The sequence below is a fragment of the Bombina bombina genome, chromosome 5 (assembly GCF_027579735.1).
Source record: "Bombina bombina isolate aBomBom1 chromosome 5, aBomBom1.pri, whole genome shotgun sequence".
Classification (NCBI taxonomy): domain Eukaryota; kingdom Metazoa; phylum Chordata; class Amphibia; order Anura; family Bombinatoridae; genus Bombina; species Bombina bombina.
This window is the reverse complement of record NC_069503.1, coordinates 848334580-848351373: the sequence shown is the minus strand read 5'-3', so window position 1 is coordinate 848351373 and position 16794 is coordinate 848334580. Positions and strand designations below refer to the sequence as shown.

The 16794-nt window shown below is 39.9% G+C and overlaps 1 protein-coding gene across 3 annotated transcripts in view; it reads right to left on the bottom strand.

Annotated features, from left to right (window-relative positions):
* IMPACT (impact RWD domain protein) overlaps positions 1-16794 on the bottom strand; it is a 108078-nt gene that overhangs the window by 31020 nt on the left and 60264 nt on the right. The gene's annotated exons all lie outside the window — the stretch shown is intronic.

Sequence of the window (16794 nt, the reverse complement as noted above, 5' to 3'; positions counted from 1 at the left end):
ATAAAATATAGTTACAAAATGCAGTAGGAGACAAAAACATAATTTATGCTTACCTGATAAATTCCTTTCTTCTGTAGAGTGATCAGTCCACGGGTCATCATTACTTCTGGGATATTACTCCTCCCCAACAGGAAGTGCAAGAGGATTCACCCAGCAGAGCTGCATATAGCTCCTCCCCTCTACGTCACTCCCAGTCATTCGACCAAGGACCAACGAGAAAGGAAAAGCCAAGGGTGAAGTGGTGACTGGAGTATAAATTAAAAAATATTTACCTGCCTTAAAAACAGGGCGGGCCGTGGACTGATCACACTACAGAAGAAAGGAATTTATCAGGTAAGCATAAATTATGTTTTCTTCTGTTAAGTGTGATCAGTCCACGGGTCATCATTACTTCTGGGATACCAATACCAAAGCAAAAGTACACGGATGACGGGAGGGATAGGCAGGCTCTTTATACAGAAGGAACCACTGCCTGAAGAACCTTTCTCCCAAAAATAGCCTCCGATGAAGCAAAAGTGTCAAATTTGTAAAATTTGGAAAAAGTATGAAGCGAAGACCAAGTTGCAGCCTTGCAAATCTGTTCAACAGAGGCCTCATTCTTGAAGGCCCAAGTGGAAGCCACAGCTCTAGTAGAATGAGCTGTAATTCTTTCAGGAGGCTGCTGTCCAGCAGTCTCATAAGCTAAACGAATTATGCTACGAAGCCAAAAAGAAAGAGAGGTAGCGGAAGCTTTTTGACCTCTCCTCTGCCCAGAGTAAATGACAAACAGAGAAGACGTTTGTCGAAATTCCTTAGTTGCCTGTAAGTAAAATTTTAGAGCACGGACTACATCCAGGTTGTGCAGTAGACGTTCCTTCTTTGAAGAAGGATTTGGGCATAAAGAAGGAACAACAATCTCTTGATTGATATTCCTGTTAGTAACTACCTTAGGTAAGAACCCAGGTTTAGTACGCAGGACTACCTTATCCGAATGAAAAATCAAATAAGGAGAATCACAATGTAAGGCTGATAATTCAGAGACTCTTCGAGCCGAGGAAATAGCCATTAAAAATAGAACTTTCCAAGATAACAACTTTATATCAATGGAATGAAGGGGTTCAAACGGAACGCCCTGTAAAACATTAAGAACAAGGTTTAAACTCCATGGTGGAGCAACAGTTTCAAACACAGGCTTAATTCTGGCCAAAGCCTGACAAAAAGCCTGGACGTCAGGAACTTCTGACAGACGTTTGTGTAACAGAATGGACAGAGCTGAGATCTGTCCCTTTAATGAACTAGCAGATAAACCCTTTTCTAAACCTTCTTGTAGAAAAGACAATATCCTAGGAATCCTAACCTTACTCCAAGAGTAACCTTTGGATTCACACCAATATAGGTATTTACGCCCTATCTTATGGTAAATCTTTCTGGTAACAGGTTTCCTAGCCTGTATTAAGGTATCAATAACTGACTCAGAAAATCCACGTCTTGATAAAATCAAGCGTTCAATTTCCAAGCAGTCAGCTTCAGAGAAGTTAGATTTTGATGTTTGAAGGGACCCTATATCAGAAGGTCCTGTTTCAGAGGTAGAGACCAAGGTGGACAGGATGACATGTCCACCAGGTCTGCATACCAAGTCCTGCGTGGCCACGCAGGTGCTATTAGAATCACTGATGCTCTCTCTTGTTTGATTCTGGCAATCAATCGAGGAAGCAACGGGAAGGGTGGAAACACGTAAGCCATCCTGAAGTCCCAAGGTGCTGTCAGAGCATCTATCAGGACTGCTCCTGGATCCCTGGATCTGGACCCGTAACGAGGAAGCTTGGCGTTCTGTCGAGACGCCATGAGATCTATCTCTGGTTTGCCCCAACGTCGAAGTATTTGGGCAAAGACCTCCGGATGAAGTTCCCACTCCCCCGGATGAAAAGTCTGACGACTTAAGAAATCCGCCTCCCAGTTCTCCACTCCCGGGATGTGGATTGCTGACAGGTGGCAAGAGTGAGACTCTGCCCAGCAAATTATCTTTGATACTTCCATCATAGCTAGGGAGCTTCTTGTCCCTCCCTGATGGTTGATGTAAGCTACAGTCGTGATGTTGTCCGACTGAAACCTGATGAACCCCCGAGTTGTCAACTGGGGCCAAGCCAGGAGGGCATTGAGAACTGCTCTCAATTCCAGAATGTTTATTGGCAGGAGACTCTCCTCCTGACTCCATTGTCCCTGAGCCTTCAGAGAATTCCAGACGGCACCCCAACCTAGAAGGCTGGCGTCTGTTGTTACAATTGTCCAGTCTGGTCTGCTGAATGGCATCCCCCTGGACAGATGTGGCCGAGAAAGCCACCATAGAAGAGAATTTCTGGTCTCTTGATCCAGATTCAGAGAAGGGGATAAGTCTGAGTAATCCCCATTCCACTGACTTAGCATGCACAGTTGCAGTGGTCTGAGGTGTAAGCGTGCAAAGGGTACTATATCCATTGCCGCTACCATTAAGCCGATTACCTCCATGCATTGAGCCACTGACGGGTGTTGAATGGAATGAAGGGTGCGGCAAGCACTTTGAAGTCTTGTTAGCCTGTCCTCTGTCAGGTAAATCTTCATTTCTACAGAATCTATAAGAGTCCCCAGGAAGGGAACTCTTGTGAGTGGAACGAGTGAACTTTTCTTTTCGTTCACCTTCCATCCATGTGACCTTAGAAATGCCAGCACTAACTCTGTATGAGACTTGGCAGTTTGAAAGCTTGAAGCTTGTATCAGAATGTCGTCTAGGTATGGAGCTACCGAGATTCCCCGCGGTCTTAGTACCGCCAGAAGAGCACCCAGAACCTTTGTGAAGATTCTTGGAGCTGTAGCCAATCCGAATGGAAGAGCCACAAACTGGTAATGCCTGTCTAGGAAGGCAAACCTTAGGTACCGATAATGATCTTTGTGAATCGGTATGTGAAGGTAAGCATCTTTTAAATCTACAGTGGTCATGTATTGACCCTCTTGGATCATAGGTAAAATTGTCCGAATAGTCTCCATCTTGAACGATGGAACTCTTAGGAATTTGTTTAGGATCTTTAAGTCCAGGATTGGTCTGAAAGTTCCCTCTTTTTTGGGAACCACAAACAGATTTGAGTAAAACCCCTGTCCCTGTTCCGATCGTGGAACTGGATGGATTACTCCCATTAACAAGAGCTCTTGTACGCAGCGTAGAAACGCCTCTTTCTTTGTCTGGATTGTTGACAATCTTGACAGATGAAATCTCTCTCTTGGAGGAGAGTATTTGAAGTCCAGAAGGTATCCCTGAGATATTATCTCTAGCGCCCAGGGATCCTGAACATCTCTTGCCCAAGCCTGGGCGAAGAGAGAAAGTCTGCCCCCCACTAGATCCGATCCCGGATCGGGGGCCCTCAATTCATGCTGTTTTAGGGGCAGCAGCAGGTTTCCTAGTCTGCTTGCCCTAGTTCCAGGACTGGTTAGGTTTCCAGCCTTGTCTGTAGCGAGCAACAGCTCCTTCCTGTTTTGGTGCAGAGGAAGTTGATGCTGCTCCTAGATGTACTACGGCCTCCGAAATTAATGAATTAGCTAGTTTAAGGACTCTAAGCCTGTCCGTAATGTCGTCCAGAGTAGCTGAACCAATGTTCTCTTCCAGAGACTCAATCCAGAATGCCGCTGCAGCTGTGATCGGCGCAATGCATGCAAGGGGTTGCAATATAAAACCTTGTTGAACAAACATTTTCTTAAGGTAACCCTCTAACTTTTTATCCATTGGATCTGAAAAAGCACAGCTATCCTCCACCAGGATAGTGGTACGCTTAGCTAAGGTAGAAACTGCTCCCTCCACCTTAGGGACCGTTTGCCATAAGTCCCTTGTGGTGGCGTCTATTGGAAACATTTTTCTAAATATCGGAGGGGGTGAGAACGGCACACCGGGTCTATCCCACTCCTTAGTAACAATTTCAGTAAGTCTCTTAGGTATAGGAAAACCCTCAGTACTCGTCGGTACCGCAAAATATTTATCCAACCTACACATTTTCTCTGGTATTGCAACTGTGTTACAATCATTCAGAGCCGCTAACACCTCCCCTAGTAATACACGGAGGTTTTCCAGTTTAAATTTAAAATTTGAAATATCTGAATCCAGTCTGTTTGGATCAGAACCGTCACCCACAGAATGAAGTTCTCCGTCCTCATGTTCTGCCACCTGTGACGCAGTGTCTGACATGGCCCTAATATTATCAGCGCACTCTGTTCTCACCCCAGAGTGATCACGCTTACCTCTTAGTTCTGGTAATTTAGCCAAAACCTCAGTCATAACAGTAGCCATATCCTGTAATGTGATTTGTAATGGCCGCCCAGATGTACTCGGCGCTACAATATCACGCACCTCCCTCTGAGCGGGAGATGTAGGTACTGACACGTGAGGCGAGTTAGTCGGCATAACTCTCCCCTCGTTGTTTGGTGAAATTTGTTCAATTTGTACAGATTGACTTTTATTTAAAGTAGCATCAATACAGTTAGTACATAAATTTCTATTGGGCTCCACTTTGGCATTGCAACAAATGACACAGGTATCATCCTCTGAATCAGACATGTTTAACACACTAGCAAATAAACTTGCAACTTGGAAATACAATTCAATTAGAATAATATTAAAATGTACTGTGCCTTTAATAAGCACAGAAGATCTATGACAGTTGAAAATTAATAAATTGAAACAGTTATAGCCTCAATCCTTGTAAACAACACAACTTTAGCAAAGGTTTAATCCCATTAGCAAAGATAACAAATTCTGAAAGCAGGAAACAAATTACAGAATAAACGTTTTTTATCTCAGTCAAACTATAATTCTCACAGCTCTGCTGAGAGAAATTACCTCCCTCAAAATAAGTTTTGAAGACCCCTGAGCTCTGTAGAGATGAACCGGATCATGCAGGGAATACAATGAGTTGCTGACTGAAATATTTGATGCATAGAAAAAGCGCCAAAAAACGGCCCCTCCCCCTCACACACAGCAGTGAGGGAGAACAGAAACTGTCAGAAAAACAGATTAAGCAACTGCCAAGTGGAAAAATAGTGCCCAAACATTTATTCACACAGTACCTCAGCAAATGAAAACGATTTTACATTCCAGCAAAAACGTTAAACATAATCTCTAGTTATTAAACAGCTTTATGTATTTCTTACAGTGTAATTCTAGTGAAGTACCATTCCCCAGAATACTGAAGTGTAAAGTATACATACATGACATTATATCGGTATGGCAGGATTTTCTCATCAATTCCATTGTCAGAAAATAAAAACTGCTACATACCTCTATGCAGATTCATCTACCCGCTGTCCCCTGATCTGAAGTTTACCTCACTCCTCAGATGGCCGAGAACAGCATTATGATCTTAACTACTCCGGCTAAAATCATAGCAAAACTCTGGTAGATTCTTCTTCAAACTCTGCCAGAGAGGTAATAACACACTCCGGTGCTATTTTAAAATAACAAACTTTTGATTGAAGATATAAAACTAAGTATAATCACCATAGTCCTCTCACACATCCTATCTAGTCGTTGGGTGCAAGAGAATGACTGGGAGTGACGTAGAGGGGAGGAGCTATATGCAGCTCTGCTGGGTGAATCCTCTTGCACTTCCTGTTGGGGAGGAGTAATATCCCAGAAGTAATGATGACCCGTGGACTGATCACACTTAACAGAAGAAACATGTTTTGTCAAAAAAAAAAAGTGGGGGGCGGAGCCAACTACCAAATGGAGCAGACGTTTTCACATTGAGCTCTAGGGCCAAAAATTATATTAAGCTGCCCAGAGTGGCATTTTCTCTGAGAAAATAACCAATTCCTGCTTAGCCTCACTTGTCTCCATTGTGTACTTAATTCGGTTAACTTAATAGAGACTACAGGGACATAGCTCCACCGCAAAGGTCCTACATGACGCAGCTCTGAAGCACTGAAAAGTTACGACACCATCTTAAACTCCTCTTTCCAGCATGGTAAAGTCGTACACTCTCCTATCATATCGCCATATAACTAGCAGCAGGCAGGCAGTCTGGTAGGAGAAAATCTGGACCTGCAACCGGACTTCTCCTTTCTTTACTTTTAACACACCTGCCTTGCTCAATAAGAAAAGTGTGAATTACGCATTCAGAGCAGCTGAACCCCCGTGATCTCCCCCTCCCTTCTTTACTGGTATCTAGGCCACAGTCTTATCCACGGAGGATAACAGACAACGATCTCTGCAGTTCTTCTTAGCGGCTGCCTCTATACATTTCTCTTATCTCAAACAAGGACATGGAGCATGAGGAGGAGAGGGAGTCCATCTTACCGCAACACTATGCCGACGTCAAGCAAAGCCTGCTAGCATTAATGAAGTTGGCTAAACAACTGCCGCAAGTATCACTGACAGCCCCGCAACGGGGAAGTATGGGGACCCACCTCCAGATGGTCAGAAAGCGTGCTTTCAGTGAGGATGGAACATCCACTAGCCAAAACCCCTCTGGGGTCGTAAGTGAGCCGCTCCACATTATGCTCTCAGCCACCGGAACATTGTCAAATAGCAGGTCAGGCAATATCCTACCCACAGCTGTACCTAACGCTGGGCCACATACTCCCCTCCCTCAGGGGCTCTTCAGCCGTGCCACAATGAAAATACCCAGACAGGACTTCACTGTGTTTGCGGACCTATGCGGGTTGCATTGCTATCCCAAGGGGGACTTTTCTGCCCTACAGTCAGCCCTGAGATGGGCTATGAGACCACCTTTAAACTGCACTTACAAACTTGCTCGATTTGGTCTAATCCCCACAAACTCTGGAGTGGGTTAAGAGGTTATATACCACATTTGCATTTAAGTGCTGAATTAGACATTATTGCCTACCTAGGTTGAATGATCCCTTTTTTTTTTTAGGCAACGGCATGGTTAAGTTGCACTATGTGATTGTATCTTGTTCAGCAGGTTCTTATTTTGACGGAATGCTTTATGATTATCTACTGTTTCTGTTCTCTGTTATTAATGAAGGAAACTATTTAAGCTTTATTTAAGTTTGCTAGATTAACCCCATAGAGCACTAAAGATAACATATGTTTACACTAAAGAACTAACACACTAAAAGAAGGGAACCTTAATTGAAATAATAGAGAAGGTTAAAGTAACTATTTCCCTCTAGAAAAGATTCCTATACGGTTGCGACTTTACTCATTATAAACTATATCTACCTACATATGCAACTTTATTGGTATATATTTCTGACCGCCAACCAGCACTCCACTACTCCAGGAGGCTAGTTTATGTAGAGGTAGTCAAAGCACATTTCCTACCAAAGATCGATAGTCCATATAGGGGTATATCTAATATACAGCGCTAGATAGCATATCTCAGGCCTCTGCCTCACTCCCAATCCCCCTCTTATTTGCTCCTCTAATTTTATTTCCTGCTAACCCTAGATACCAGAAACTTTCACTTGAGCGGCTCTTGCCCGCTGTACTTTCCCCATCTTCCCACCTTACTTATGTAACTAAAATTTAGCATTTATGTCTACATTTCACTGGTCTAGGTGTGACCTGCATAGTAGTTACCCTAATGCAATATAAATTACAGTAAAGAAAAAATATAAAATTAGGTCCCATATATCCAGGCTCAACATTACTGTGAATTGTTACTCACTATTGTACCCCAGAGTCCACTTTGTATATCTCACTCAATTAATTTAAATTATTTTATTTTATTTCTAAGAAGGACCTAGATTATTTCAAGTACATTCCAAACTGTTAACGAGTAGTTAGCTTGAGTAGACCTGGAAATGTTATTCCTTTCAGTTACCAAAGAGTAACATCTGTATACCTGTTTTATGGCTTTAGTGTTTACTTTTGTATTTGTCGCACACCTCAATAAAAATCATTTAAAAAAAAAAAAAAAGTAAAATTTTAAAAAATGTTCATAGATTAAAACAAGCAAAACAACACAACAATATAGTAGTCATAAACAAAAATATATTTGCAAAAAAATAGACTTCCTTGAATACCTTAAAGTGAATGTAAATTTTGATGTTTAAGTGCCCGGTTTTTAAAAATTCGATTAAAAACAGGGGCTCTTTAATTCATCAAAATTTACATTTCACTCCTGTTGTGAAAAAAAAAATTACCTTTTAATCTTCACAGCAGCTCCAGCTTCCTCCGGTCGTCACAAGCCATTTCTGATGTCAGAAATGATGGATAGGTCATCCTCTAATCACAGCTCCCCCCCCGGGGGAATCAGTGTCTGATTCAACGCCGTGATTGGAGGAAGCTGGATTTCTCATTATAGACCCAGGAAGAGGCTTTGCAATGGGTGGAGGAAGCTGGAGCTGCTGTGAAGATTAAAAGGTAAGTTTTTTTTCACAACAGGAGTGAAATATAAATTTTGATGAATTAAAGTGCCCCTGTTTTTAATAAAAATTTTAAAAACCGGGCACTTTAGCAACAAAATTTACATTCACTTTAAAAGGGACACTGAACCCAAATTTTTTCTTTTGCGATTCAGATAGAGCATGCAAATGTAAGCAACTTTCTAATTGACTCCTATTATCAAATTGTCTTCATTCTCTTGGTATCTTTATTTGAAATGCAAGAATGTAAGTTTAGATGCCGGCCCATTTTTGGTGAACAAACTGGGTTGTTCTTGCTGATTGGTGGATAAATTCACCCACTAATAAACAAGTACTTTCCATGGTTCTGAACCAAAAAAATAGCTTCAATGCCTTCTTTTTCAAATAAAGAAAGCAAGAGAATGAAGAAAAATTGATAATAGGTGTAAATTAGAAAGTTGCTTAACATTGCATGCTCTATCTGAATCACAAAAGAAAATAATTGGGGTTCAGTGTTCCTTTAAGGCAGCAATCTGGAGATCTTCTTAGCAACAGGCAAAGTCATTTTTACTACAACATCCCTTACAAACAGTAGACTCTTTTCATTCTTAAATGATGATTCCTTAGTCATCAAGAAAAGCTCCTCTGTTAAGTTATTTCCCTGTTGCATAGTCAAACTGTGGTTAGATTTATGGTGGCAGAGTACCGAAAAAATGTTCTGCTCATGCATTTATTTAAAAATGTCACATTTTTCTTATACAGTCCTAGGGCCTCAACTTGCTACTTGGTGCATTGGCTGGCAATGTTATGTGAAATAAAAAACAGGAACGTGCCGAGTATTCTTCTATAAAACTTAGCGTTGATTTAATGCATAAAAGAAAAGGGACAATCCGTTTAAAATTGAGTATCATAAAAACATAGCAGGTATATGTTTATGATACATTCAAAAAAGGAACCCTATTTTAAGAGAATAGGGGAAGAAATGACCCCACCCCTCTGAGGAAGCATATAAGTGAAACGCGACCGCGTCAGGGGCCTCCTGTTCAAGTTTTTAACCAGCACTCTGTTGATTATTGACCATCTTATAATTTATTCTATAAGTGTTGCTCTAATATCCATTGTATAATATTGGGGGAAGGATGGGGAAGGGAACCATAGTATATCTAGAATATTGAAGTGGCTACTCTACCCTAATATAGGGCAATACAGGACGTAGATCCTAAATAGAGGCTCTCTCTCTTACAAAGCACTGTTGGTTTCTGTTTTCCCTTCCACAATATCCCTTTACTTGATAGAAACACAGTTTCAGCAACATTGTAGGGGACAATACAAGTCATAACAACAGAGTTGTGTTTTTAATTGTTTTCTGGCACGATGGATACTAAAACAATTTATTAAAATCTCAGCTGCCTTTTTAAACAATAACTAGTAAAAGCTAAATTTTAAAAGTTGTATACAAATATTTGATGTGTAGAAAGCATTTCTTTCCCTATTCTCTTAAATAGGGTTCCTTTTTTGAATGTAAATGTTCTAATATGCTCTAAGCACACTCCTGACCAGTCACCTCTTTTTACGATTCAGAGAGCAAGGTCAGTTGGGAGAAAATAGACAACTTTACCTTTATTTGTGGGATCACACTCCCCTTTTTTTGTTATATGTTTATGATACTTCACTTTATGTTAAAGGGATTGTGCTTTTTCTTTTATATGAGAATATGCAATCGGGTTTGTGCTCGAGTTTTTTCCACTTTTTTGCTCCACTGACTTCTATGAGGGAGTACGTGATCGCACACATGTTATTCTTAGTTCGACTTTTTGAACTCGTTGGGTTAGCGAAAGAGCGAAAACACTTAACTTTCAATTCATAAAAAGAGCACAACCCAACGAGCGCAAAAAACTTACTTCTAGCACAGTTAACACTCAAGCAAGACTGTTATGGGCTAGATTACAAGTGGTGTGCTAATGTTAACACGTGACGGGATAAGCTAACTAGCATGCACATTACAAGTTGAGAGTAAACAGTTGCGCTTGAGCTCAAACAAAATTTACACTCAAGCGCATGAAGACCTACCTTAAAGTGCAAGGGTTAAAAAAAATGTTCCCCTAACACATTAAAAAGAAAATGTATGCTTACCTGATAAATGTATTTATTTCCGGATTTGTTGAGTCTTCAACGTCATCAATTACTAGTGGGAATATAACTCCTGGCCAGCAGGAGGAGGCAAAGAGCACCACAGCAGAGCTGTTAAAGGGACAGTTCACCCAAAAAAATTAAATTATTCCCAATGATCCTTTTAACCTGCTAGAGTGTATTAAATTGGTTACAAGTAGCTCCTTTACTCCTATTTCAGCATTTGAAATAGCTGATTTAGCCTGTGGTACCGCCACCTATACTGAAAAAATTAATACTGGAGTATAGGCTATTGAATAGCCTAAGTATACACAGCCAGCAGAAGAGATTACACTCTCAGTGGGATGCAGGATAGTTAAGAAATAAAATGATAATTTTCCATTGTTCTCTCTATGTATTGAGCTTTGGTGTTCCAGCCAAATAAAAGATAAGGAAGCAAGTCTGTTTACACAAACTTAGGACATAATGATATCTGATATCACCTTTAAGTTCAACCCTTTGTAATAGGCTGTGGTTTCAAAGCACAAAATCAGCTACTTCATATACACCAATAAGCATTAAAATGGAATTTCTCAAATATTTTATACTCTGCAGTTGGTATAACAAGTCATTTAAAATACATTAATGGAAAAACAATTTTACAGTGTACTGTCCCTTTAAGTGTCACTTCCCACCCACAATCCCCAGTCATTCGACCGAAAGGAAAATGGAAAAAGGAATAACACAAAGGTGTAGAGGTGCCTGAGGTTTAGTAAAAAACAAATGTCTTAAATTTAATGGTGGGGTCGTGGACTCACCATATCCGGAAAGAAAGAAATTTATCAGGTAAGCATACATTTTATTTTCTTTCCTATGATATGGTGAGTCCACAACGTCATCAATTACTAGTGTGAACCAATACCCAAGCTAGAGGACACAGATGACTAGGGAGGGAAAAAGACAGGTGGACCTAAACAGAAGGCACCACCGCTTGAAGAACCTTTCTCCCAAAAGAAGCCTCAGCTGAGGCAAAAGTATTAAATTTGGAAAAGGTATGCAAGGAGGACCAAGTTGCAGTCTTGCAAATCTGTTCCACAGAAGCTTCATTTTTGAAAGCCCAAGAAAAGGAAATAGCTCCCAAAAAAGCAGTCTCGTAAGCAAACTGAATCATACTTCTCAGCCCGAGAGAAAGAGAAGTAGCAGAAGCTTTCTGACCTTTACGTTTTCCAGAGAAACAAACAAACAGGGCAGAAGACTGGTGAAAATCCTTAGTTGATGTAGATAAAATTTTAAGGCACGCCCAACATCTAAGTTGTGCAACAAACGTTCCTTATGAGAAGAAGGATTAGGACATAGAGAAGGAACAACAATTTCCTGATTAATATTTCTGTCTGAAACCACTTTAGGAAGAAAACCCAACTTAGTACGAAGAACTGCCTTATCAGCATGAAAGATAAGATCCAATTTTGGTCGTGAACGCGCTTTCAGTCGACGTAGAGATCGGGTGGGACCGCTCTCTAAAATGAACCAGTGGAACACGGAAGTAACTGCTGGGAGGAGTCGGCGATGAAACGGTGATATAATTAAACAATATATATATATATATATAAAAATGTGTAGCATGGACATCAAAATAAAGTTAGCGACTAGCTTTAAATAATATTGTAGAATGATTTTGGCTATTCACAACCGCTTAACTTTACCTTTACTTTAAATTCCTCAATTAGTAATTGTCGAGATACTTCAGGATTTGTTAATGTGAATAATATATCATCTGCAAATAGTGATATGGTATATTTTTGGTCATCGATTGCGACTCCTTTAATGTCAGGGTTAGATCTAATTTTCGCTGCCAGTGTTTCAATAACACATGCAAATAAGAGTGGGGATAGGGGACATTCCTGTCGTGTCCCATTACATATTTTGAAGGATTCCGAGAGGGTGCCATTTATTAAAATGTTTGCAGTTGGATGAGTATAAAAGGAAAAAATCGTTTGAATCACTCCCTGACCAAATCCCATCGTTTCTAGTGTGATTTAAGGAAATCCCATGCAACACGGTCAAAGGCCTTTTCAGCGCCTGTAGATAATGCAATCAGTGGTATTTTATTTTCTTGCGCAAAGAAATATATTTAACATTTTTAATACTGTCACTTTAAAAATGATTAGAATACATGGAATCCTTTATTAAAAACGTAACTGTATACACAGCATTTAGAGGAGCCATGGAGAAAGACAATTAGCACCAAACTAACACAGTGCAGTGTCTGATCTTGTAGCGCTATAGAAAAAGTAGCAAGCTGCGGAATCTGCATAGAGCTTCTCTAACTCCACAATATGTCGGCAGCCAAGAGGACACAACTCCGTGTAATAGACTACAGCGGAAGTGGGTCACGTGACTCTCCAGCGCACTTCACTATGTGAAAAAAATTCCCCGCAAAGAGATTTGTGTTTAAAAAGGGACGACACCCACATTTTTTCTTTCATGATTTAGAAAGAGAATGCATTTTTAAACATCTTTCTAATTTACTTCTATTATCTAATTTGTTTTCTCTTGATATTCTTTGCTGAAAAGCATATCTAGATATGCTCAGTAGCTGCTGATTGGTTGTTGCACATAGAAACCTCATGTGACTGGCTCACCCATGTGCATTGCTTTTTCTTCAACTAAGGATATCTAAAAAATGAAGCAAAATAAATAATAGAAGTAAATTGTAATGTCGTTTAAATTTGTATGTTCTATCTGAATCATGAAAGAAAGATTTTGGGTTTAGTGGCCCTTTAATGGCGGATGAGAACTAAAATGAGAAACAGCGATCCCACTACATAGTTCCAATTTACTGCAATCATCTGATCATACTCCAGGCTCATCATATTGAGATACATCCAACAAGGGTGGACAATATTTAAGTAAAAATAAGACCGTCTGCTATAAGGTTAAGAAAAGACTCCCTCTGTTACACAGCTTATGCTCTAGTGTTTTCCCTGATCAAAGTTACATGCACGGGAGAATGAAAACCAAAATTTCATATAAAAGCTACGGCTCAGACCTCTAAACCATAGATTTATCCCCAACAGACAGTGGTCACTCACAGTGCAAAGCAAACATCAAGCTCTCATATACACAACATGTTGTATAGCTTGATTAGACCCACAAAAGTAACAGCCCAAATAGGGAAGATAACTCCTAGTCAACAGACAGTTGTCTCTCTAGTCACATAACGTGCCTGCTCCCTACCAGATAATATCCTGCCCACAGGATATATGTGTCCCTTAATATTGCAGTGCAAATTTTGTCAGTGCCTATCTCCTAACCTAGAAGACAAAAAGCAAATACCTGCAATCCTGCTGTCCGGCAGGAAGACGGCCTACACAGTGTGAAAGGAAGCCACTCCTCACAGAGACCTGTAGAAAGAGAAACCTACTCTGGCTTTCTATACTTTGGGCAGCAATTATGTTAGAAAAACGCAGTAAGGCCCACTTTACAAGTTCCTAACTGCTTTAAAGCCACCACTACCCTACTGAAGAGATTAGGCGGATTACGGCTAGACCCAAAAATCTTGCTTGAAGCGAAGGAAATCTAATTTTCTTCAGACACCAGAACTTCACCTCCTCCATTGACAGAGGCAAAGAGAATGACTGGGGATTATGGGTAGGAAGTGACACTTAACAGCTCTGCTGTGGTACTCTTTGCCTCCTCCTGCTGGCCAGGAGTGATATTCCCACTAGTAATTCATGACGTTGTGGACCATATCTTAGGAAAGAACTAAACTATTACACATATACTGTATACACTTTTTGATAAAACTATTTCATATAAATATTAATAAAACATTTTCTATACAGGTTAAAAGGAGAGTGTATATATATATATATATACATACACACGTATACCCCGCTCATACAGCAGGTTAGGGACCGGAGCCCCGCTGTAAAGTGAAAACCGCCTTAAAGTGAAACAAGGCAGTTTTAGCTTTCTTTTCACTTGCCAGTGTGTTTAAAAAACATGAAAACATGTTTGAACTAACATATATTAGGTGTGCAATAGTGCTACGTTTAGTTTAACACTAGCACAGCAAGTATTCAATTAGTATTAAATAAATACTGTACCTGTAAAATAGTTGCAATTACTGTAGTACAATTTGCCAATTGCACTGTAATGCTGTAAACAGAGTGAACTTAGCATAACAAAATGGAGCCAGTCACTTTTCTTGCAAAATTCTTGGAGGTTGAACTTCAGCTCCACAGAGCGCTGTATTAGCGAAGCGGTGTAAAGTGAAGCGCTGTAAAGTGAGGTATACCTGTAATACCGTTCACAATACAGTGTTACCCTCCTTGGGACATCTGCCTGGGTGAAAACATGCAATGGATACTCCTGGAAAAACGGATGCACTCTCAGGTCTTTTTAGTGAAGAAAAAAATCTTTAATGTAACGTTTTCAGGGACTTCTTCCCAGTCATCAGCATTAATTTTGTGTCAAACAAACAAGCATTTAAACCAAAACATGTGATTAATCAATTTACAATACCTGTGTTGAAATCAGTGAACTAGGCGCCTAAACAGTGCTATTGGAACGCATCTCCTGCGTTCCACTGTGTGCATACCGGAAGTACCTACACTTCCTGTGTTTCCGGCAATGAAGTCTAAACTAGAAATAATAATAAATACAAAAGTGTGTAACAATATAAAATTGGTGTGCAACACTTATCCTGAAAATAACTTAAGTGTACCATTCCTGTTTGTGATATTATTGTGCTTAATTGTGATAACAAACAATACGTTAATTGTTATTTTTGTCCCTCTATTATTTTGCAAATAAATATATATGTCATACTATTTGTCCTTTTTGCCTACGTTACTTAGAACTCTCTATCTGCAGGCGTTTAAACTTGCCTTAAATGTATCTCCGATGCCCATGGAGCTTCTGTAATTTATTATCGCGCCGAGCGTCTGATTTGTTTTGCTATGTTACTATGGTAGCCGGTGGCTGCCGGATCTACTTGGCGCTCTGATATGCGGTTAGGATCTACATCATTGTGTACAATATAAGGACCGCTCGGTCAGACAGGTGTTTTTCCACAGTTAGACATAGTTCCTCATATAGTAAATGGTCTGGGCACTATTGCTACTGTATGTACACATATAATGCCTGCATCAATTACTACAAGCAACTCAGGCATCAATAAAAAATTAGAACTAAATAAATAGAGGGGGGCTTACAAAAAATGAAAAAGGTTAAATTAAATACACAAAGAAAAAAATACAAAAACTTAAAGCAATGTTTCCTATATCTATGGTGTACACTATAGGTATACCCCATAGTCTGGTGGACTAGATGCAATGTCCGCAATAGTTGTGCTATTGGCACTTAGTACTGTCTCTGTACTTCCTACTGTCCGTGGTGGTCAGCTAGCGTGCTGTACCTGCATAAAAATGCACATATGAACTTCACATATGAAATTGACCCCAGTCTCAGTGGTGTTATCTGTATACCCATCCATGTTGGGGTTTCATCTTCTCTTGGTTTATCCTTTTCTGTGCATCATTCCCAATTTTTTGCTTATTGGTCACTCTTGTCCGTTCATCATGTTACTAAGATGTTTAACTTTATTGCATCCCTCTGTTCTTTCTCCTTATTCAGGTTATAGGTATATATGACTATAGGGCTACTTATTTAAATAGAGACAGCAGAGCCTTTTGTTTATGGGTAACTTTTGTATTTATTATTAGTTCTAGTTTTGACTTCATTGCCGGAAACGGAAGTGTAGGTACTTCCGGCATGCACACAGTGGAACGCAGGAGATGCGTTCCAATAGCACTGTTTAGGCGCCTAGCTCACTGATTTCAACACAGGTATTGTAAATTGATTAATCACATGTTTTGGTTTAAATGCTGATGACGGGGAAGAAGTCCCTGAAAACGTTACATTAAAGATTTTTTTCTTCACTAAAAAGACCTGAGAGTGCATCCGTTTTTCCAGGAGTGTATATATATATATATATATATATATATATACACACACATATACATATACACACACACATTTATATGCTATTGAGCCCTTTCCAGTTACATACCTAGTGTAAAGTTCAAGGGTTAAAATCAAATGTTCTCCAAACACATTCAAATAAACTATTACACTCTTATATACGCTTTCTGATAAAAAAATATTTCATATAAATATTAATATAAGGGTTACAAGGGATATGGTATATGGCAAGGTGACTGGAATATACAGTATATATATATATATATATATAGATAGATAGATAGATACACACACACACATATCTTCTTTTAATAGAGGGGCACTCACAGGCTGTGAACGCCCACTGATCGGGAGTGCGGCCCGGATGCCGCTAGTGAAATTGGATACATG